Here is a 25,864-nt window from a genome sequence, read left to right as displayed (position 1 = left end):
GAGCTAGAAAATGAAGGAACCAGTTGTTTTTTTTTCTTATTAATTAACCTGGAAGCTAAAGTACTTACCGGAAAAGTTATTATTGTACTACTTTTCTTTACTTTATTATTATTGTATTGTATTACTATCACGACCCCCATTTTATCATATCCTCTTGGCAGCGACCCCCTTAAGTTGGTAATAAGCTTGTGTTGGATTTTTAATATACCTATTGCGGAGATCTCACGATATCCATCTATTTCTCTAGTAGTAGAACCCTATGGATGCTCTCGAGTCGAGTCGAGACAGAATTTCCCAGACAAAATTCGAAAAAAAAATGAAAAGAAAATGAAATCTTTGAGTTTTACGTCCCACGGCTATGCCAGTTAAGCTAAAGGAGACGGTGATGATGAGTAATGAATGAAATGGTGGAATGAACAAAGTGGGAGGAAACGGGAGAGCCCCGAGAAAAGCCACGCACACGGTGTTTGTCCACCAAAAAGTTCACAGACAAAATTCGAGTCGAGACACAGCTCTTCTAATAGAAAAATATATATTTTTCGAGTCGAGACATCACTTTTACAGCACATTTTAGAGACGAGACAGACTCAAATCTTGTCTCGTGCGCATCCCTATAGAATCCATTTTTTGTATGTAGTGGATACAGTAACTTCCCTAAAGGCGAATGGATTAAAATCGAGTTTGGTGAGTTCATTCATATTACATCGAATCCGATCTGTCATACTCTTTCAAAATGGAGGACGTTTGAAAATTTTAAAACTTCGTAACTCCCTTAATGTTGGAGTGATTTCTAATTTTGGTTGTTTGGCACTAGCAAAATACATCATGCTTAGGTATCTCTTTAGCTTCCAAGTTAAAATGTATTTCAATATGTTGCTCTCAGTATCATATTGTATCTCTTTAGTTTAAATTGATTTTTAAACAATTCTGCACCTTTTGAAAATGTTTAGTAGACCTATTTTATTAACAGTATGTATGAAAATATGTCTATCAGATCAAAACTCAAAATAATATTAAAAATATGTTCCGTATAAGATTCTGATTATATTTATCTTTTTCGCTTATCTTTGCGACCCCCAGGTTGAGAAACGTTGACCTAGATGATTTCAGACTCAAGTTAATCAGAAGTTAACACCCTGTTGTGCTGAACTTCTCTGCCAAACTCTTTAGATGAAGATACACATTTCTTTTAGATTCTTAGTAAAGTCAACGTGGAGAAAATATTAACAATTTCTTACATCGTTTGGCTAGGAAGAAAGCTGAAGAAACGATGTTCGTTAAAAAGAATGAAAGCAGTTGAAAACTTCACAAATTATTCGTGTTTTTCCTCAAAAGATTTTTGATTGCTTCTTCTTCTTTTTTTAATGTGATTAAGGGATTCAAAGCAAAGATGAGTGTTTGGTCATTACCACATTCAGGAATCGATCAAAAATTTTTAAAGCCAGCTACCTGTCCACACAGTTAGCTAGACACCTATGCTCCACATAGCTTCTTTTAATCACGATATATATATATATATATATATATATATATATATATATAGAGAGAGAGAGAGAGAGAGAGATACATATAAGTATATATGTGTCTATGTAAGAGAGAGAGAAAGTAAGGGAGAGAATTTCTGCTGCCGTCCTCAAAACATGGGCGGGTTGTGCTGGGAGAACTTCGGATATACTCGTGGCAAATCGTATACGCTCGTAAGCACCCCGCCCAGGCCAGCTTGATGCCATACCGTGCTAGGGCTTACCCTGAAACAACCTGGCGATATATAAACATTGATCGAGAAGTGAGAACTTCCGAGCAGTTTTTAAGGTTATCTAGTTTTTTCTAATAAAATGGTTGTTGGTTGTGTTCCGTTTTGATTGAAGTATAAAATTCATTTTGTGAAACATTAATTTGAAAAAATACTTCTATAAAACGTTTCCCACCAAGTTCCAATATTTTCCATTTAGATTGTTCGATAAGAAAGAAAAATGAGTTAATCATCGTTTAAACGAAAGTGTTTTCTTCCCAATTCCGTGTTTTAACATTAAAGGAATATGTAGTGAGTTAACGTAACCTAACAGCAAATGGCTTTATGTTATTGTGTCCTTAGTGAAAGTATGATTTACCTGGAAGCAGGATACGAGACTAGCTATATATATATACATATAAATCAGTGCTGGTAAGTACCAATATAAACTATGCATTTCAAAACTAACCCAGCTTGATGAAAACAAGAAAAAGAGTACTTTTAATTAATTGATAGAATTTGATTGATATACATAAAATGTAACAGACTTTGTTCCTGCTTGCTAATATGGAAAGACACTTATAAAATATCACAAAGAATGTGAAAAGTTTGAGATGTATTATTAATGATTAATTACAATTTTTTAAAATAATAATGTCAAAACTACAGAAAATGTACCCACAATGCTGGCATATATATATATATATATATATATATATATATATATATATATATATATATATATATATATATATATATATATATATATATATATATATATATATCGATAAAATTAGTCCTAGGTTGTAAGTACATTGCTTACTGGAATAATAAGTACCTTTTGCTATGTTAAACTATCTATCTATCTATATATATAAAAGAGAACGTACAAATCCTTTGTCCGCTCATCACGCTAATACGGCTGAACCAATTTCTTTCATTTTTGGGGGGTTATTAGGATTTGGACCCTAGATGGTTTTTATCATATCACTTTAATTTTTAATTACCAGTGTCTTGAGATAATTGACCATTCAAGTGTCCATAGCGTACAAATCCTTTGTTAGTTCATCATAGGTATAAAAATAAACGTATTTATATGCAACCCGCATGACCGTGTCACTCGGCGGGTTAACATAAATGACAGGCGCTATAATGTTAACATTTACTGCAATTTGAAAGCGAAAAAGTAAAAATTATCTAAGTAACAAAGTTTATTGCGTTCCGGGGTGACCGCAGCGAAGCGGGTCACTCGGCGGGTTAACATAAATGACAGGCGCTATAATGTTAACATTTACTGCAATTTGAAAGCGAAAAAGTAAAAATTATCTAAGTAACAAAGTTTATTGCGTTCCGGGGTGACCGCAGCGAAGCGGGGTGAACGCTGCTAGTCATTAATAGATATTGTTTCGTCGGTCTTATGCAGAATGGCTAAGAACCTTAAATTCATATTACACACTCTTCTTTGGCTTTTCTAATAATAGCAAGTGAGTTTCGTTTCACAGTATGAATCTACGCTAGATTTCCAAACTATACCAATTTAAACTCGAAGTAGTACATCTATAACAACTGATTACAACAGAACAATAAGGTAGAAGCTGTTCCACGAACGCTGAATCCAAGTCAAAAATCATAGACCAGTCACTATCTCTTACTCCTTTTGTTTTATGGTGATAAATGTTGAATGTATATAATTTGTTTTAAACAAGTCGTGGTGGCTCAGTGGTAGAGCGTTCACCTCTGGTGCTTGGGGTCCCGCGTTCAAACCCTGCTCCCGCCAAGTGAACTTTTTGGTGGGCAAACACCGTATGCGTGGGTTTTCTCGGGGTTCTCCCGTTTCCTCCCACTTTCTTCATTCCACCATTTCATTCATCTCTCATCGTCACCGTTTCCTTTAGCATAACCGTGGGAAGTAAAACTCAAAAATTTCATTTCAATTTCAAACCGCATCCCGATATCTCTCATCACTTTTGCCCTGATACGCGCAAGCGGACATAATCATTCGATAAAGTTCTTCCGACACTTATGCAAAGCACAGTTTAGAAGTTAAAAGATAATCATTCCGTATGATTTTTATGTTACACAGGTAATATGTTTCTCAGTGAACACGGTGCTAGGACAAAATAGTATCAGTAGCTTACTCATGCTGCGTTTTTTTTTTTTTTTTTTTTTTTTTTTTTAAGGATGCAAAAAGCCTTATTTTAAACACCAACTTTCAAATAGTGTATTCTCGCATTGCTAATTACATCTCAAGCTAAACCACTAATGTGAATATTGCTCAAAATTAGACACACATCTCGAGTCGAAATGTATGGTATTACAGTTCCTTTTACTACAATATTGCGAGCCAGGGTTGAAAAAAGAAGTTTTTTTTTTAACAAAAAAAGGAACAAAACGTGCTAAAACATGAAAAAGATGTTCAAAATGTTTAAACATGTTCTAAAACACACAGAAAGAATATGTTTTAAATATTTTGAACAGTTTAAAACGATCTTAAACATATATTTCAAACTCGTGTAATAATCTATTTGTTAAGACTTTTTGCTTTTTATTCTGCTTAACGCGACACTGTGTTGGGTACACAATATTTCAGTATAGATCAATAATTCTCAACTTATTTCATATCACGATCTTGTTTTTATTAAACCCTCTTACCAGTGACTTTTATAAGAACTATCTTGGATGGAAATTTCCACTCTGTATTTATTTAACGATATTATGCATCACTGAGTATTCGGAACTTGACTTGTTAACCTTTCCCACGCTGCAGCGTACACAATATACTGTTAATATCTTCGATTTATGTGCAGGGACGGAGGAAATTAGCCATAATGTTCCCCCGTTTCACCCACGCCCGTGTCTAGTGGTTGTCCTATGAAACTCTAGCACACACTCTTTCATGTGGTTTTTGTTTTATTTATTTCGGACTCTTGGCTACAAGAATACTACGTTTGCTGAGCGAAAATGAACCTTTTTAGAAATGGATCCCTTGTGCTCTGAACGCCCCATATCTTAACATATTTTTTAAAAAAGCTAGTAGATTGACCTTGCAACTCGCGTGTGTTCGAAACGCATAAAATTAATTTGTTTGATTTGATTGATTACACTTTTGCATCAGTAGCAAAGCTTTATGAGACGGCTTATTGTTCAAAATCGGATCCGAACCACTAATTTTGATACTTTAAATCGGAACGCAGTCAAAATCTACTCAGCAAATTCCGGACGTCTCGTGCCTCTACACCCAAAATTTAATGTTAAAGACCGAGAATTGCATCCTGTGGCGTGGCACACTCATGTCCAAAATTATTGTGGCATATCTATAAATATGTTGTTGTAGGAATATAATTTGATAACGAATTCGCCCGGTATTTCTTATAATGTTAGTATGTGTGTAATCGTCAAAGACACTGTGTATGTGGAAAATTTCATGTCGAAAGAGCAGAAAATAATAACAATAAAATGAAAATGAAACTTTCTTGTCCATTTAGCAACATTTTGTTTTACTCCTTCTAATTTTCGTATTTATAATTCTTTTCCTATGAAATTTACCACAAATATAAATTTTCCAATTATACACATAGTATCAATATTAAAAGTACCCTGCAAAATCATTATCGTATTATATTCTTACAATAAGGCAGTTACAGGTATGCGACAATCATTTTGGACATGAGTGTTAGACAGATAAACAAATGTAGATCAAGTCGTCATTGACCCAGGAACCTCATTGACGTTCGGCAATGATGTAACAGTATCACGCTTTAAGGATAGTTACGCGGTTGACTGCCATACCTTGCGCTTTCTCGCCTGACCCCTTCAATACAAGCTGTGTCAGGGTGTAAAGGTTTTAAGGAAATTTACAACGAAGGTGGGGGAGGGGGACAAAATAAAATCTTCATATGATGAAAAGGAATTGGTGGTATAAAATTAATTCTTACCGGAATTTCCAGGTTGCATTTCAACCACGTCACTGAAGTTAGAACCATGAGAAACAATTTTCAGATCAACACTTCTACCATCTGTATAGGTTTCCAGTGTCTTCACAGCATTGGATTTTTCATAATGATTCTTTATTCTTTGAAGCAAACTAACCATTTCTTTCTTACACGTTTTGCAAGGAGTTCGTATGGGTTTCTTCTCTGATGGAGTTTCCGTTCCTTTTAAAAATTTGCTCCAAATGATGTATTTTTTGATTTCCGTAAAACTCATATTAAACGGTTCCAAGTTGTATAGAGACTGAGAACCAACATATATTGTACCGACGGATGCCGGCGATATTTTAATTTCAGAACCGAAATTTAGCAAAGAACCCTTTGTTTTCTGAATACAACACAAAAACTTCTTTCTATGATAATTCTTTTATTTATTCTTTAATATCAGTTCTACAAGTAGCCCAACCTTCAACTACGACACTTTCTCGCAAAACATTTAAACAGTACAATGAACGCTAAAAACAAGGGGGGGGGGAAGAGACAAAATGAGTTACGGATCATCACATTGACTTGCTGTAGCCACGAGAAATCAATATATTCACATGGAAAGAAAATAGCCTTCTGAATGGGGAGCACTTTTTGACATTTTTTTTCTCTGGCAGATTATTTTACAAAAATAAAATAAAATAAATATAAACATACGTTAAAACAAGCCTTAAAATACACGTGTTTAAAACAACACGTTTAAAATGTATATAATTAGTTTTAAACAAGCCGCGGTGGCTCCGTGGTAGAACGTTCACGGTGCATGGGGTTGCGGATTCAATCCCTGCTCCCGCCAAGTGAACTTTGTGGTGAACTGTGTGCGTGGGTTTCCTCGGGGTTCTCCCGTTTCCTCCCACTTTCTTCATTCCACCATTTCATTCATTTCTCATAATCACCGCCTCCTTTAGTCTACCCGGCATAACCGTGGGACGTAAAACTCAAAATTTCATTTCATTTCAAAATCAATTGTTTAAAACAAGTTTTATCATTTGTTTTAAATATTTTGTTTTAAACAAAGGAGCCCTGTTGCAAGCAGCAAGTGTTTTCCTTTCCCCTTGTTTTTGCTTATCTAAAAGACAAAATCAAAAATGTAAATATATCACATCAGCGACAAATAGATGATCATACCTATGAAGGTTGAGTTATGGAAAGGAAATAAAGTACATATAGTTCTATTTGGATTTTGTTCCATCGTGCCTACTGTCTACTTAGCTGTTCCTTACATTAAGGTGAAGCGGGAATTCAAAATGCAGCAAACCAAGAATTCTGATGAAAGCTTTAAACAATTAAAAGTATAGTTCTGTGGTGGCTATTGTACTTGAGATGATTTAACAATGTACGCATAATGCACATTGTCAAGAATTTCAAGTGATATCTTTAAGATTAAAATGCTAATATGGAAGCATCACCATGTGGGAAAGATAACTGAGGAAACGTCACAAAATTTCAAGATATCATGTTTTATATTGCAAGGAAATCCGAAAAAAAAAAGTCTACCGTGATGTTAAATAGGACGTACTTTCATATACAGAGGACATACTAAAAGAAAACAATTTTTACTATAATATTGAATAATACTTTAAATAAGCTGTGAATATTGATTTTGCAAGTGCATATTTCCCCCTTCATTGTGCCTTTGCCCTTCAGTGTGTTCTCATCCCGTGCGGAGATACAGACTCTTCATACTGATTTGCAATTATGACTGGAAGATGAGCTCAGTTAATTCTGTGTAAGCTTTTAAATATATATAATCAAGTAACAATCATACAGCCTTCTCAGATGTCCCAATAGTTTTATGCAGAGAGACATAAGATAAGATGTAGGGAATAGGTCAGATCCACCTTTGCTCTTGTTTGAAAAGAAGGGAAAAGTCTAATTTTGCTAATATAAAGTAACCAAGATAGCTTTTCATATTAGGCTAATTATTTGTTTTGTGCTTTAAATAAAAAAAAATTAAAATAATAGAATCTAAGCAGAGCGTAAAGAATAACAAGTAACAATGTGGATTACGATATCGATTTATTGCCATGAAAACAGAACTCTCATTGAATCCCATCTGTAGCAAACTAGTTTACTCAGCGATGTAGTTACACACATTCTGAAGTTTCTTTTCTATAATGCTTTGCCAACTTTATCTCGTTCTACCCTAAATTCTCAAATATAACAGCATGTACTCTTGCACTATTTATCGCATCTCAGATATCATCATATTTCCAGTATAACGCTTGGGATTGGTACATATTACACATTAACGTGTTGTGTTGGTATTTCTCTTATTGCTCTGATCGTCTCTTATTTCTTTCTTTTTCTTATTATTTTGTTTGCAAAACCTTTTCCTTGAAACCCTTTCATACTTATTTTCTCCGTCACCAACTGATTTTAAAATGTTAAAATAGTACGAGAAAATTATACTTCTATGAGATTCCCAGTAACTTTGTGGTGGACAACATTGTGTCCGTGGGATTTCTTGGAGTACTCCCGTTTCGTTCCACATTATCATTCTACCAATATTTCCATCATCATTCACTTGTCTTACTCATCCGTCTCGTTTAGCCTAACGGGCATATTCGTGGGACGTTACACTCAATGGTTTCGAAGGATATTTTTATAGGTATTTACTTTCTACTTTAATATCACTTGCGCCCTCTATTAATTCATTAATTAATTTATGAATCCTTTTATCTGTAGCCTTTTCCGAGCACTCAACCACTTGAATACATTGTTTAAAAAACTTTAGTTCCCAGAAAATATAAATAATAACATAAGGACATAATTTAACCACTATAAGTTACTTAAGTAACAAAAATAGTTAAATACTACCAAACATAAAATGAAGTGAAATACAAGACAAGGAACAAAGAAAAAAGATGTCTATGTAAAAAGAATAAAATCCACAATAAAAAATAACGTCTCAATGAGAGAAACATGAATTAGAAATTGTATATAGGGAACAATGACATTTCTAAAGACGCCAGACGGAATAGCATTCACAGATTTCACCGGAGATTGCAGGAATATGTGGATGTCAACGGAGCCCAACTGGAGTTGTAGCGAAGACATATATATTGTTATGTGTTGTTTGAGATTGTCGTTATATTTGTATACACTTTCTTTTGTGAAATCGTATTTGAGATCACTTCTCTACTCTCCACCCAGTATGTCAAAGTTGGTACTGAGTCCAACTACCTTTAACCCTCAGTATCGGGACGTCTTCGGCTTTACTGTTTCGAAGATGATGAGAAAGTGCACTAAAAGTCTCAATAATGGGGGGAGACTCGTATTTCAGAGGTAGAGCTTGTACTGGAAATCGAAACCCAGGTAACATATTAAGACTGTGAACTGAATCTAGACAGGGAGGAATAGCATGACTAAATTAAAGAGACCATTTCCATCGTACTTTTTATTTATAAGAATAGAAAGAGAAAAAAAATAAAATTGAGAATACAAAGAATTTTACAACTCGGTTACTTGAAATTATAACTTTAGATTATTACTACATAACATGTATGGGCACAACCCCTACGTCACCAAACGGGTGCTAGAAAGCTATTATGCTAAGCCGCGATTTTTTGAAAATAGTAAATTTGATAATTCGTACTGGCAACTTGCATTGGCCCAAAGGGAAAGTGAAAATTTTCGAAGTGGAAACTTGGTCTCATTTTTAAAATTGAACTTTATGTTGATTCCTAGCAAGTCTCAAGTGTTTGTCCCATGTCGGGGGGGACTTAGAAAAAATAATTACATACCTGATCTAATACGGAGCGTCCGTGACAAAGGATCCATGTGTACTTCACAAACGCCGGAGAACAACAACAGCAACAACCCGAGATCGGCGAAGGGTCTCGCTTATATAGCGACTTCGTCCCACGCATTTTCTGCCAGTTCTGACGTAGTTCGAAAGCTACGGCACGAGCCTTGACGAGCTTGGAGAAGCTTGTTCACGCGCATGCCCAATAGTGGCCAAGACTTCTAGTTTTTCTATGATTTTCCCCCATCACGCCGGGGCTGAAGTATCTATTTTACATTTACTAATACGTCTCTATTTCACGTTTAGCTCCAAATACATAATGTTTTTATGTACTTATCGCTTGCGTTGTTTTTAATAAATTTACAGGCGCGACCCGGCGCTGTGATTTAGGTAAATCAAAGCCAGGGTCATACCACTATTACATGCGTGTGGGTTGGTGTCAATGAGGCATCAGATTGCTAATACAATCAAAGCCTCACCTGACTCCGTTCTCCCTTTCTCTCTTTCTCTGCAACACACACAACTAGAAAAGCGCGGGCGTCTCGCCCCATAATTTGAGTCCGGCTTAGGACTTCGAAGCTTAACTGTGTGACAGTTATCCGCCGACCTCAGTAAAAAAAAATAAATAAAAAATTTTTTTAAAATGTCGAAAGTTATCTTCCTAATAAACCATATCCAAATACTGAAACGGTTGTCCAAGGCAAGTTGCTGGGATTTAAAGGGTTAGTATAGAACGGGCCTTACTTAAGGCGCTAAGGAACGAAAAAAATTTTTTTCTGAGAATCTGGAGATTATGAACGAATGTATTACAAGAGAGCGGAATTGTAAGATTTCATGTATTTCGACGATACTACGTTTAAATGCTACAATAGTTTCATTAACAAAACAGTGGATTAGAGAACCATGTCTAATATCACTTTCAGTAGAATAGGTACATAGTATATACGAAGCTTTTGTGATTTGAAATTTGTAAAATGAAACCTTACAATCATGGTATCCTTCTAACTTATAATTGCTAAGAGGTTACGTGTGAAATCAATCTAGTAGATTTTCTTAACCAATTTCTAACCCTAGTATTAAGCGTGAATTTGAACCAATTACGAGTGCAACTTTTCGTAAGGAGTGTCATAAAGAAAATTAAGATTTTGTGAATACACTGATTTGCTAAGTACAATCACATCTACTGGCAATTAATGAGTGAGGAATAGTACATAATTGAATTTTAGATACATGTAACCAATGTTTTTTTTGTGTAGATAGTCACACGTGTTAAAGGTGATTGTCTCAGGCTAGAAACATGATTCAGCAAAGAAACCAAAAAAAAAAAAAGGTTAAAATTATGTACACTCAAGAAATAGCGTGAAGCGCTTTAAAGTTTGACTGAGCTGAACAACAAAATTACAAGAGCAGTTTTCCTTGTCTATAGTCTAAACTGAATGGGAAACACATAATGATATAGAATGGTACACTGATCGTTTTTGCCTTATTTCTTAAAACCTTGCGGGGTTGTGCCTTACAATTAGTGAACAAAATTCATTATGTCGTTTCAATATATCATTGTATAGGTGATACTCTACTTTCCTATAAAACAAGAATCAAGTGAATGTTGAATATTTATGGCGTATAAGAAAAAAAATATAACTTGAAAAGTATTTAAGTACAATGTTACACATCCTGTAATATATTTCTTGTAATACAAGAATCGATTGCATGCTAAATGCTTAAAGCGTGTATGTAATATAACTTGAATGTGGTATTGTATGTTGAATAATGAGCAACTAACGATTAAGGAACAATGCTTACTAATTTTTTCAAGTTCGTCTATAAACATTTGATATTAAAACTAAATCTAATTTTATCGAAGAATATAACTACCATTATTAGCTATTACTATCTACATTGGTTGCAATACGTGTAATATATTACAATCTTACTGCATAACTCTGTCCTATACTAGTGATCAAAGTGTATTATTTTTTTTTAATTTACTCATTTTGGTTTTTGATTTTGTTTTTCTCATCCTGTGTGATATGCATCATGCCAGACACATCAACATTTACGTATTCTGGCAATATACAGACATTACAAACTGATTAGCGCACTTTAGCGCACCTAGAGATTAAATACAAACAAATATGGATTTCCTTTCCATGAGAGGTTCTGTCAGCAAGAGGGAGACTTAATAGTTGAAGAAGTGGCCCTATGGTTAGTGTGTTAGCCTATACCCTAATGGCCTACGGTAATAACGGATACAAATTCTAATAATCAGGAATGCAGTTACATTTACCATACTAGAGTACATGTTTTAAAGGGGACTATACAAGGAGGCGCTATAAAGTTTCTTCGTAATTAGGGGGGGATGTTTGGGGGGTCTATAGGTTAGTATTGTTTGTATTCCTATTCTTATTATTATTAGTATTAGAGGTAGTATTGGTATTAGCATTTGTATTTGCATTTTATTTTTTCCCAACTACAAAACGAAATCGGGAGGGATTTCTTTGTAGTTAAAAAGGAAATCTACGAAGTAAGGTTACATCATGTTCCATCATGTTGGTGGTTCTTGTTGTTTTATAGGATAGATTTTTAAACACAAAAGTTAACCACAACAAACCTATGGTTGAGCTAGAGGATTTTATTTTTATTTTATTATTATTTTTTTTTACAGCGGAAGTATGTTCAGTTCTTTCTTTTAATTCAAATAACCTTGACTGATAACAACCATATGTTTCCGTCTGTGGTGAACTTTTCTGTTTTAAACTTTAAACATGTATTGCAAATGACTTAGCTATACAGAGAACAATTTTACAGAGATACTAAATACATGGAGATATATATATATATCCTGTTGCTGAGCAACAGTTGAATGCAGATATGATTAATTTCAATGTGCAGTGGATAATTCAATAAAATACTTTCTTGTTCTTTCTCCCTTTGTTTTTGACAAAAGATAAATATATACAGAGGTTACAAAAATTACGGGCTTTAACGTAGTGGAATGAGAATGTGGAGGTACGATTACCATGCTCACATATGGGCTTCTTCAATTGTCTGAAACGAATCTTGTGCTTTCACCTGACCAAATAATAGGAATTTAAATTATATATCATGCAACAAATTGCAATGGTTTGTGGTACATTATTATTGTGGTTATTACATTGAAATCGAGTTATTCCGAGTAACGTTTCAAAGTCTCTTGACGTTTGCTGTTTGTTTATTATTACAATCTTCTTATGATTTATCACAACGCCGATTGGAAAGAGCTTTTATTCCTTTTGCTTTGAGTATTATCACTTGTCCAAATTTTGTGTTTGTACCGGTACGAGAAGAGTTTTTCACCTGTAAGGAATGAAATGATGTTTGTAAATGGGAGTCTGTCTGTAGATGAAAGAAATTTTCTTGTCACTACGGAAGATCATAAGTTTTCTTTTATGGCACAGAGATGTTCTGTATCCCGACGGAGGTTCGGATTTTAGATAACTGTTGTCCACTAACAAAAAGTGATGGATCGAGAAAAAAATCGATTTCCATATCGTCCCTCTGGACCAGCTCTGGATGGGGCCGACAAGCTGAGATCTGGATCCGTTGGTATCACTAGAGACTAGGGCTGTGGGGGCCTTACTCTAGGCATCACACTGGGAAGGCAATGAATAGAGATCTGCAATCAAAGAGACTATTAGACTACATTATCATTAATGCTTTACATAATAACCTTGGCTGGTGCGGAGTACTTGTTTATATAGGTCAACTGTATCTTTCTCGTAATTGTTCATTATTTTTTATGGGGCTGACCACACATCAGTTTAGGAAAGGTATAGTGATCGATGGAACCTGCAGAGGTTACCAATAATGAAGCTATCTGAAAGTGAGAGTCGAATAAGGAAAATGTTTTTATCCAGATGTCCTGAGTGTGCTGTCCACACATCGTCAGAGTCTAGGTATAGATACCTGTTTAAATAGTGTATGTGATAGTATTAATATCACAATGAGATTAAGAATCAATTTTGTACCATGAACAAATTAAACCGGAAGCCTGGAAATAAGTGTATGTGCGCTGACCACACATTACTATTAGGATGCCTCTTGTGTTTGAGCTGTGATGGTGCGAAGATAAAGATAACACCGTGGTAGAACAAGTTCTTCACAAGATGATTGATTTACCTAACTTGGTCTGTTTCTTCGTGAGTGGAATAATAATGATGGAGGAAAGTGGATTATCAAATATAATTTTCATTTACTGGAGTGATTAATGGGTGATGAGTCATATTGTGAGTAAATCCAAGGTACTTCATAAGATGGGCAATACCTTGTTTGTCATTACAATGTCGGGACGTAATTGCCTTATTGACATACAATTGCCGTATATTTTGTTTTCAGAAGTGGTCAGGTTGAGGAATGGAGTGTTAACAGGAAGTTTGAGTTGAGTCAGCTTGGCGAAAGTTAGCTAATTATACAGCTTGGTATAATGATATGTGGTTTGTAAATTATCAACTCAGCTTACGAATGATCGGGGGTGAGGGGAATAAAGGAGGTTTTGCATCGCAACTGAGAGAGAATATCAAGTATGCTGTTATAGACGCCAGCTAAGCACTTCAGACCAGGGACATCTTAACATTGTCAGATAAGTATATTTGCATTTCTTTCTAAATTAGAGAATAGAATTGGTCAGTCGTTTGGATTGCTATGCATGAGTACAAAAAGTGTGTTGTATACGGTATTTTATACCTTGAAATGTTAACATTATCTACGTTTTTTTAAAATTGAATTTTAACAAAGATAAAACTTAACAAGTTGATGCAATGCTTTTAAGTAACTTAGTGAACCATAGGACTATTAAGCAGATCTTAGATTCAACAGGATTTAATTGAATTTCTTTATACCTTTGCAATTATGCCAGTTAGGAGGTAGTTCCAAAGTATCTTCAAATTTTATGTCGATTAATTAAACTAACAACTTATAACATCTCAAGAAAGCTGATATAAATTTGAAACATGTAATATTTCATAATTGAAATTCATTTCTAGGTTTATTCCTTATTACAACTTGTGTACGTATAATGTTCAAGATAAGACATATCCCACAATAGGGCATAACAAGCATTTGAGAAATTCTCAGTTAACGTGCATATTTTTCACAATTGTATGCCGATTTCCTCTTTTTAATATGTTATCTCGAGTACTATTAATTTCTTGAATTAATATTATAGGATTTTTGTTGTTGAGCTTTGGTGCAACGTTGTATAGTTAATTATTGACAAATTAGGCCCTCAGAGGTGGAGGCAGTCTTATTTGTGCACATTATGATTTGTTTATTATATCTGCATACTTTTGTAGGTAGCTTAGTAAGAATAACAAAGTAAAAGTGTCAAATTTCTTTTAGAAGTAAATTGATAATCAAATGATTAAAAATTAATAACTTTTAACAAAACATAAAAAGGAAAATGAATAATCAGTTATCTCCAATGCGCAGGTTCATTCACTTCTCTCACCTGGGCAGGCGTCTGCTGAAAGGCTTCTGAAATGAAAGTTCTGGAACGAAAAATTCTCACACACAAAATAGTATTATAAATTGAACCCGGGGACTCGAATGTGTTCGTAGTGTCCCGACTACTTATTAGTCGAAATTTAAAGAAGTTGTTAGATAAAAATTTACTGGATTTAATTAGTAGTTAAAATTTATCTGATTCTACACTATGCTAATTATTAGGTATAATAAGAAACGAGTTTAAATAAGATCTTAACTTTTTGGTTCATATTTTTTTCAGCTTCTTGGGGTGTACTTCATCATCTTTGCTCGAAGAACGCAAAGGAAAGAAAAAGGGGGAGACTTACGTTTCCAAAGACAATGTGGGGAGGTCTCCTGTTACCAGAAGAATTTCTAGAAGTACTATCTTGAAGAAAAGGGGTAAATACATTCTCCCTGAGTGTTTAGTGTATTATACTAGAAGCATGCATTTTCAATCACTTCACTTCAAGTTACCAGTTCATTTAGCTATTGAATGTTAACATAGTTTAGTGCTGAACTCTAGTAAAACGAAATCGAGGTTCGTATCCTGGGAGTACCCCATACCAATTTTTATTATGACTGAATTAATTGAAAGCCACAACGAAAGATAGTGTCCGAAGTTGCAGTTTAGCAGTGATTACAAGAAGTGCGGTTTGCATTATTGATAGTTGAAGTCGATGCTTCCGATAGTGTACTACTTTGTGTGACTTCGATAGCTGTGAATTTAGTAAGTGTTCCCCGAAGGAAAAACAAAAAACGATGTTTACTATAGTTTTGAGCGTGTCAGGCATACAGAAAGTGCGTGAGTCGGGTTTCGATCTCAGACTTATTTATTTCCTTTCAAAGTTGGAAACGATAGTGTAAGTGCCCAGAATCACCGGAACTTGGGATTATTTTGACAGCGATATTAATTGACAATGGTATTCCGGGTCTCGAACTCGGGACCCCTAGTGTAGATAGTGATGATATGTGGTAAACTAGATTTCTATTGAAGGTAATTGATTTTAACCTACTTACACATAACCGATTCGATTATAAACTTACGCTCGTGCGGAGCGATAATTCAGATATAGGTTAAAAGAAGTAATACATCGGGGGATCGAACCAGAGGTCGTTAAGATCCAATTGCTCAACAAAGACTACAGTGTATTCCAATCGTGATGATTTATTGGACAACATTATTATTATTATTCGTATCGTTGGAATTTCATTCCCCTATTTTTAATTATTTATATATGTTCCCGCTGTAAATGTTGGTGTGTTCTTCGATGTTGACGCTACGCGCAACTATCCTGAGTCCTTGTTAGCAGCTGGGTTCACTTCCGTAACCTGATAAGAGGTGATTTGCTTTTAGTTTTAACGCTGAATGAAAGGCGGGGTTTGAGGAACTGTCCGCGGACATTTTAAGAAACTTCATTAAACAAAATGATATTCGATTAATTTTTAAGTTTGAAAGAGTACTACTTTTGTTTGTTTGTTTTGACATTTAACTTATTTCTCTTAAATTTATAATGAACGTGAAGTTCCTATATTTATATCCTAAAGTTCGTATATCACTCTCACGGATTATCTGACTTTGACTTACCGTGTGTCAACGGTGCTGTGCGCTGTTGTGATGTGATGTTTCCCACCTATCAAGCAGGGCCGCTTATGGAGGGGGCCACCAATGTTTGACAGTCTCATGACTTCTAGTTATTAAGTCTTTTGTTTGGTTTAATCATAAGTTTTATTCTGAGTAGAATTAAGTTATTTTATACTGGATTTATTAGAAACGAGTTGACAGAGCTCGAGTGACCTTAATATGTGTCATGTAGATTGTGATGGATTCTATCATTCGATTATTGAACCTAATTACAAAATGATGTACACGTAATGATTCTTTTCCAGTGTTTTATTATTATTATTATTATTATTATTATTATTATTATTATTATTATTATTTTAATGTACAAGTGATAGCGTGTTTTAATACCACTCTGCGTTGTATTATCAGCGTTGTGTGCCTTTTAATCAAACCAAGCTAAGATTTTAACTTGTATCAAGGCAGCTACACAGGGATGTGTGAAAAACACGAGTATAGTGGAGTAGTGGTAAGACCACATCGAGGAAGTCACTATAGCCAACAATGATGTTATTTATGTAACCGTTAGTTTACCTAACATGTCGATAGTTAGTTACAATAAGTGACTAGTAGCGGGTTCGAGCCCGTTACCCAATGCAGGGAGGACAAAAAAATGGGTGCCTCGATCTACACCCAATGTCCTTAAAAATTACATATAGTAACCTTAACACTAAGTATACTAACATTAATGGTTTTATTAGCAATAGATCAGCTAACATGTTTAACTATTTACCATCCTTGATAAAGTGTTAACATATATAGTGTCTGTAACTATTTAACTAGAATGTTGGCAATGAGATCACAAGGTCGTCATACATAAGGTCAGCTTGCCACAATGAACAAGAGATGGTGATACAACATGATACTACCTATTATTTTGATATCATTAATGTCCTTATAACTGAAAACATTATTCTAGAATGAGCATCAGCTTTGATAAGCATAAGTTAATACTTATCATAATTCAACATGGGCATAACTAAAGATAATGTAAACTTACTAACTAAAGGTAGCGATTATACACAGGTAGCTATTTACATTCTTTAAAAAATGAATGGCCGATACATATATAATTGTAAATGCATTATGTACAATATGCGTAGTTTGCCAATCTCTTAGCAATTTTACAGCAGCACAAGGTCACTTGTGTTCACCAAGAAGGGTCGCAGGAAAATTTCACACACACACACACACACATATATATATATATATATATATATATATATATATATGGTGTCCACAGCAGCAGCAGAAAAGCATAAAAGAGACGAAGGCGTATTTTTTTAATTTAATTAATACGCTTCCCGCCTGAACTACGCGGAAAAAATTAATAATCGCTAAATAAGCTCAAAAGAAAAACAAACTGGGCAGGCATTTGTAGAGGAGCCTATGTAAATATCTGGTGGGGAAAATCAAGTTCCTTTATATATATATATATATATACACGAGTAGACAACCCAGGTCAAAAGAAAGCGAAACGTAGACATTAACACGTGTATCATAAGTGGAGTAAGTTTGTAGGTGAGCAACAAAAACAAGAAATATTGACTCTGTGTTATTTTCCAGATTAATGCATTCCTAGACCCGAAGAGGGAGAGCGGCGAGTTTCGTGAAGAGAAAGAAATAAAATAATCAGGTGTCGGCAAGGGATGGATCCCTGTAATGTGAATGAGGAGTTTGCAGCTGCAATGACGTATACTTAAAGTCGGAGTTGTGTATAGTGCATACAGGGATCTACGCATGTATGTATAAATGTTTGGGATCACTAATAGTAATTTCTTTTTTCAGCTATGTCAACACTTGTTTTCCTTATATGTTCTCTGTGATTTTCAGCATATTGGGAGTCTTATAGGAGAAGAAGAAGGGTAACCCAGTCGTGGCCGGCCACATTCACACAAAGAACAAAAAAAAATATTCATCCCAATATGTTGGCAAAACATTCATTTAGTTATCAACTCGACACAACTTTTCCTGTGACGCGTCTAACATCCTTGGTATGGTAGGGACCCAATTCTAAAAATGACTTGTTTGATTCTCAGATCAGTCTTAGCGCCGCCGACTAAGATGAGTGCCTATTACACATGGCCTGCTAGTGCCTCTTACGGCATCGAGGGGAGAGGGGAATGGATTCCAGGAAGTAACTTTTTGTTTCTGATTCTCGAAGAGTATATTATATTTTTTTACATTTTTACTGGTTGTAAGAGATCTTTTCGTTGCTGGGTTGGAGTTCAAATTATTCTGAGGGAGTGGATCTCGAGTTATGGTACTATGTATGTATATCTATAGCTATGTATGTACGTGTTCCGGTGTGCCAGAGGTCATGTTTAAATACGTGTACTCCACCTTTTAGAGGTCTATGCGATATATATGAGATATTCAACACACTCAATAAATAATATACTCCAAGTTTTCCTTTTTTTATAGCATAAGTCCGTCTAAATTGAGGCGACTAGGCCTCATGGTCAACCTATACGTTACACTTAACATTCCTCGTCCTCACTATCGCTAGAAACTTCCAGCACGCGTGAGTTGTCTCGGGGGAAATACTTCTTTAACCTTTCAATTGTTACAATCTGAGTGTGGTTAGGGTTTGCTACTGATTCGATTTTACAGGCATTTGTGGGAGAAATACTCCTTAAGTAATACGGTCCCATAAACTTTGGTGTCAATTTACGAGAAATATCCATCTTAGGAAGATAATCTCTACACAATACTAAATCACCAACTTTTAGCTTAATAGGTTGTCTAGTGCGATCAACCCGTAATTTAGTCTGCTACTGTACATGCGTCATGGCCTGCTGAGCTAGCTTACGGATTAACTTTAGTTGTTTCTGATGTTCCTGTATTTTTGTAAATTGATATTGGGTGTCCAACTGAGTGGGAAATCTGGCCTTTTGACCAAAGACAATCTCGTATGGAGAGTATTTTCTAATAGGGGAGGTTGATACATTATAAGCATATGCACACAATCGGACATATTCCGCCCACTTAGTAGGCTGCTTGGCCGTGTACTTAGTTAGAAAATTTGCAATTACAGAGTTAAATTGCTCACATAGTACGTTTGTTGGTTTGAATGCTGCAGTTCGGACATGTTTAATGTCAAATAAGTCATTTAGTTCGGCCTTTATCGCTGATAAAAAATTACTTCCCCTGTCCGTCAACACCTCTTTTGGGGGGCCAAAACGCGTGATTAACTCGTCCAACATGGCTCTAGCCACTGTTGGAGCTTTCATGTTTCGCAGCGGTACTAATATTGCGAAATGGCTATGATATTCTATCATAACCAGGATGTAACTATAGCCTGCACTACTATGTAGCGGGCAAAAAATATCCAAACTCCAACGGGAGAATAGTTCCTCTTTTACAGGTAAAGGGTGAAGAAATAATTGTTTCTTTTCTCGAGGGATGTTCACCCTTTGACATTCGTCACAAGAGCGAACATAACTAACTAACTAACTCTATGGCCTATGGAACCCGGAGGTTCAGTGCCGCGTTCACAAAAGCTCTCCACTGACTTCTATCCTTAGCTAATTGCATCCAGTTTCTACTTTGTATTCCAATCTCTGCGAGATCCCTCTTAATATTGTCCTCCCATCTGCGCCTAGGTCTTCCTAATGGTCGTTTTCCTATGGGTCTACCAGTCAAGACTTTGAAAGCGTTTCTACTTTCTTCCATTCTAGCTACATGACCTGCCCACCTAAGCCTCCTAGACTTGACGACCCTAACAATGTTGGGTAAACCGTATAAACTATGTAGTTCCTCGTTATGAAGCTTCCGCCATTCCCCATTCTCGTTCCTCTTGGGTTCGAAGAGCGAACATATTCCTTAACTATTTTCCCCATGTTAGGAAAGTAGTAACGTTCGTTCACTTTAGAGTACGTGCGAGAAAATCCCGTGTGGCCTCCACACAGCGGAGACGAATGGGCCTCTTGTAAGATATCAGGGATAGCCTTTTCCGGTATCACTAGTTTCCTATCTTTGTTCATGACCCGATATAGAACACCGTCAACTACCACATAGGGTTTTAGAGCACGATCAGTAGGGTTATCTTTCTTCTTTTGTATTAGTTCTCTAATTTTATCGTCCTCTTTTTGCATTGTTCTTATATCTATTTTGGGACATAACACTAGGTTGCACACATTTGCACAATCTTCTTCTTGACCAAATTTGGAGGATTACTCATTCTTCAACGGACAACTTGACAAAAAATCTGCGGTAACGTTATTGCGGCCTTTTATATGTTCAATCGTAAATTGATAAGGTTGTAAACGGATGGCCCAGCGCATAATCCGAGAATTTAGCATCTTATTCTTTCTTAGGTAACAGATGCCGCAGGCATCAGTCCGAACAATAAAGGGGCGGTCTGCCAATAAAAAGTGGAAATGCAAAATTGTCTTAGTAACACCTAGAGCTTCAAGCTCAACCGTGAAGTAGTTGAGCTCCGTGGAGACAACGATTTCGAAAAATAGGCTATTGGGTGTTCTTTGTTATCTTCCTTAATTTGTGCGACGTATCCACCTATTCCGTCTCGACAGGCATCCGAATAGACTATGGCGTCCTGGTTCGGGTCAAAGCGTGCGAGGACTGGAGCAGATATAAGACAAGATTTCAAAGTATCCCATGCCTTTTTCTCGGTTTCTCCAAAGTCGAATTTGGCGTTCTTTTTAGTCAATGAAACGAGTGGTTTTGCAATCGTAGAAAATCCTTGGACAAAAGCTCGGTAGAATGAACAAAGTCCAATAAAACTACGTATTTCTTTGACTGTAGTGCGGTATGGTATCTTTAATATAGCCTCAGTTTTGGCGGGATCTACTCAAATTCCTCGTCTACCGACGATGTGACCAAGCACCGAAGCTTCTTCGTAACCAAAATAACATTTCTTAGGGTTGACTTTTAGGTTTGCCTCTCGGAGCCGAGATAGAATAATTCTCGTCCTCTCTATTAAAGCTGGAAAGGAAGGATCAGAGCAAACCAAATCGTCTAGATAACATATTAAATACTTCTACATGATGTCACCAAAGATAACATTCATCATGTTTTGAAAAAGGGCCGGGGCCGTGGTTAGGCCGAATGGTAATCTCAAAAATTCGAATTTTCTCCGGCTGCAGATGAATGCAGTCTTCTCTATATCGCACGGACGGATGAGTAACTGATGGTATCCATTTTGCATGTCTAAGGTATTTATGAATTTGGTACCATTTAAGAAAGCTAGTACCTCATCTATGAGCGGCACTGGCACAAAGTTTGGCCTTAATATCCTATTAATACCTCTGTAGTCGATGCATATGCGTGGAGAGCCATCTTTTTTAGGTACTATCACAATTGGTGCCGAATATGGGCTCTTGCTTTCCCGGATAATATTACTGTCTAACATTTTCTGGATCTTTTCTGCGACTATCTCTCTCTGTTTTGGTGTTTCTCTATATGGGGGTGAGAAACAGGAATATCTGTGATGACCTCTAAGGGGCACATAAACTTATCGGTAGCCGCAGTAAGACGAGATTTGTCCCATGCTACAACATCTCTAAATTCCATCAATAAGTCCAGTAACTGGTTTCTTTCTCCTGGGTTTAAGTTTGGACCAATATTTAGAACTTGAGCTAATTCTTCCTTTGTTTGTGGGACTTTTTGGGGTTGTCCAGAGACTTCCATATTGTCTATTTCATCTTTGTTAGTAAGGCGTTTGATCTGATTAACGGCCTGCACGTCATTGTCTGTCTCGTCATTTAAATACTCAACCTGGGGAACAAGTTTCCCTAAATAAAGGTTTTTAGACAAAGATCTAGTTCGATCCGAACTATTAAAAATAGTCACAGTAATATTTCCATTTTCAGTAAAAACTGGTCCCCTGGAGATCATACAGGAGTGCCAATACCGAATTCCTTTGGACGGTATGAATTCCCAAAAATGAACTTTCCTGGTTGGTGCGGTAATTTCTATGTCATACGAAGCCTTGGACGGCACGCGGACATTTGCTGGAAGGTGCACTTTATAGGTAGTGTCCGAATAGATATAAAAAATTTTGTTGCTCAACCCCAAGGTGTTTGGCAGGACCTCTTTTTTAATATGATCCTGAGCAAAACTCTCTAGGTCAGAGAGAGTTGCTGCATCATTTACACTTCCTTGCGTTATCAAGGGTTTTTCAACTGTTTCTGACTGTCCTCTATTTGATTTGTCCTCTACAGGCTCATAAGGCGCCTGTGAGGGCAGGGGTTGCTTTATAGAGTGTTGGTTCTTTTTGCTATATTTTGTCGCATAAAACGCTTTCTTTTTCTTTCTGGAAATAGTCTCTGTACTCGAACTTTCTGTAGGGCTGGCTACCAAAGTTCCACTAGGGCTGGTTGAGGGGCAAAGTCTCTGTACTCGAACTTTCTGTAGGGCTGGCTACCAAAGTTTCACTAAGGTCTGGTTGAGGGGCAAGGTTGGATAGATTCTTTTCCCCTTTCCCTAAGTCAGGCAAATTGGTAGGTTCCAGCTCAGGAGCACTGGAAGATACCTTGCTGTTCTTAGTTCGTTTACGTCTTGCCTTTTTGCGCCTATTAACGTTTCCATTCGTTCTATTCGTAGGCTCCGAAGGAAATTTTGTAGTTTCCTCGGAACACACGAATACTCGAGATGTAATTTCTTTAGCAGGGAGTTTTTGTCCTTTATCAGCTACACTATCAACGGGATTTATGGGATTTCCGGTGACCAATTTTGGAGACGATTACTCCTGAGTGGGAGGTTCCGTTTCCTATAAGTTTGGTTGCTTCTATGAGGGGGTTAGAGAAGGCCGTTTGTCTAGCATTATCGTCCTGTGCCGATTGGGAATCGTTAAACGATCCTTTTCCTACTGACTGTGGGTATCGTTCAACTTGTGTTAAATCTAAGGTATGAATTACACCTTGACGATGCCCATTTGTACCTTTTGGGATTGTGAACCATAGGTCTTCAACATGATTCCCGTCTTTATCTGCTAGCTCCAAGTATTTGGAATGAATTGTTGTGACATACTTGTGCAAAAAATCTATCCCTAAAATAACATCATAGGCGCAAAACTGTGGGTCAACTATAGCTACGTCTAGAAACCTTCGTTTGGTTGTCTTCAACTGATCCTTGAAACAACACGCTATTCTCACCACAGGAATGTAATCTGTGGGGTGGGCACCTACGCCGCGAAGCTTTACATAACCCTTCAGTCTCTCAGTTAGTGAAATCGTGGGAGTAAGAGGGTTTTCGAAGCCAGCGAGATTTCCGACCCTGTGTCAATAAGGGCCTGCGCCCAGCGGTCCCTATTTTTATCTTGACTGTACAGAGCTGCGCCCGCCCATGGCCAAAGCCATAGGTATTTTGGTGAGTGTTCCTATACATTTTATAACCCGGTTTTGCTACTACTTCGTCTGAGTTACAAGAACTAATCTGTACAAATCCAGATTGGGTAGTTTCTATAATGCTTGACCAGTCCAAGCGGTCATTTTCCAATATTACGTCATAACTAATCCTCTGAATAAACAAATCTTTGTGCTGTGTGAAGTTCTTTAAGATATTGCATGCACTGTTCGAGATTATCACAATCATCCACTTCAAGCATCAGCTTATTTAGGACGTTTGGTAACAAACTCATTCTAAGCGTACTCAATTCACTTTCATTAACCCAACCTCGTAAGAATTTCAGATCCTTTATTAAGTTATAAATAAACGCTAAAGTACTTTCATTGGGCTGTTGTTTTCTTGTATCAACGTCATATTCTAATATTGCAGTGTACTCAATACTAGGGAATGCCTTTTTAAGTTTTTCCCTCATCTCGTTATAACTTAAGGGTGAAAGGTTTGCTATGTCTACTAAATAGAAGGAGAAAGCTTCCCCTTTCAAACAATAAGGGAGATAATTTACTATCTCTGGGGTCGACCATTCGTATATGCTAGCCACTAATTCATATTCTTGCAGGAAAAATTTCCACGCACTCATGTCTATTACCAGAGAAGGAGGGAATTTCAACATTTGGATAGATCTTGAATGCTTGTGGTTTAGCATCAATAGTAGAAATTTGATTGTCACCCTCGGGGGGAGGGTTGCTAACTTGGTCTGTTCTAACTGTATCCGTAAATTTAGGTTTCTCAAAACTATATGGTATAGATGGCTTGGTAACCGGACTAGTTTTAATTTCTTGGTCAGATTTTAAAGTTATATAAGGCTTATCCTCAGGATCTAATTTTAAAAAGGGCGAAAGATTTGATTATTGCTTGTCAAAGTTCTTATCTTCACTTGATGTATGTGAAAAAGGCTCATCTTTCAGATCTAAGGATCTGTCTAAAGAAGCTGAGATGTTGAAATGTTCAGAAACAGACCTATAGTCGTTATCAGTTGCGCTTCTATTTTCTAACTCGGAGGTTTGTTCTGGACTAAATTCTGATGTATAAGATCTATGTTGTTCGCTAAGTACTGATTTTTCTGTCTTTTCTCCTTCGCTAAATTCTAATTTCTCCACCGGAGTCGTGGGTGTAACTACGCTGCTAGGTGGCGAAACAAACACTATCTGTAAGGGATCTAACTTTTCCTCTTGTTGGTATTTTTTCATTTCCTTAGTCGCAGGTGATTCACCAGTTTCATTATAGGAACTAAGTTTAGAACTAGCACTAGCTGAAGTTTGTAAACCAATATTCTTAACAATGTTAGTTTGTTTGTTAGATTCACTTTGGCTTGGAGAGGTTGAGGGATCGTCTCTATTTTCTACCTCATCTAAACAAATTACTGACGCACCAATTTCCGCGTAATCAAAGATTTTACCAAGGTTTTCGTTTATTCTACTCTCAGACCAGGAATCGTTGTCTTCTTCTTCTTCCTCCTCAATTTGCTTCTGGTGGTCGGAATAAACTGAAGGAAAAGCATCATCACTTTTCTTCTCATCGTCTAACAACCTTTGAACTGGGGCAGGGGCGACGAGATCACTTTTCTGATTAGCGTCCTCTGTGGGAGGGTCTTGGTTCGCTGCTCGGGGAGTAGAAACCGTAGGAGGATCCCAATGGTCATATCGGAGTTCTTCTTCGGAGTTCCAAGAAGGTTTTGACTCATCCTCCAGGGATGACGCGGGAGGAGACTCCGGGTTGTCGTCTTGAAATTGGGCTATTTCTTCGTTTTGTAATTTCTGCAGTTCGTATCCCAACCAATCGTCTTTCAAAGATTCATCCCCATCTGAATCTGCACTACTAATATCTCCGTTTGACCACCTAACTTTAGTACCTACACTAAGTATGTTATCTATACTGTCCAAATATTGTAGTTTCTCTTGGAGGGTAAGGCTATTTTC

At 36.5% G+C, this 25,864-nt stretch overlaps 1 protein-coding gene across 6 annotated transcripts in view; it reads left to right on the top strand.

The window, feature by feature from the left end:
• Positions 1 to 1,721: 1,721 nt before the first annotated feature.
• LOC145666536 (zwei Ig domain protein zig-8-like) overlaps positions 1,722 to 25,864 on the top strand; it is a 1,346,876-nt gene continuing 1,322,733 nt past the window's right edge. For all 6 annotated transcript variants that reach the window (XR_014127771.1, XM_081733847.1, XM_081733844.1 and 3 more), the window contains exon 1: positions 1,722 to 2,164. The gene's annotated coding sequence lies outside the window, so the exon portion shown is untranslated. The remainder of the gene's footprint in view (positions 2,165 to 25,864) is intronic.

Source organism: Thermobia domestica, chromosome 12 (assembly GCF_964235325.1).
Source record: "Thermobia domestica chromosome 12, izTheDome1.hap1.1, whole genome shotgun sequence".
In the NCBI taxonomy this organism is placed as follows: domain Eukaryota; kingdom Metazoa; phylum Arthropoda; class Insecta; order Zygentoma; family Lepismatidae; genus Thermobia; species Thermobia domestica.
This window is presented reverse-complemented; position numbering and strand designations above follow the sequence as displayed.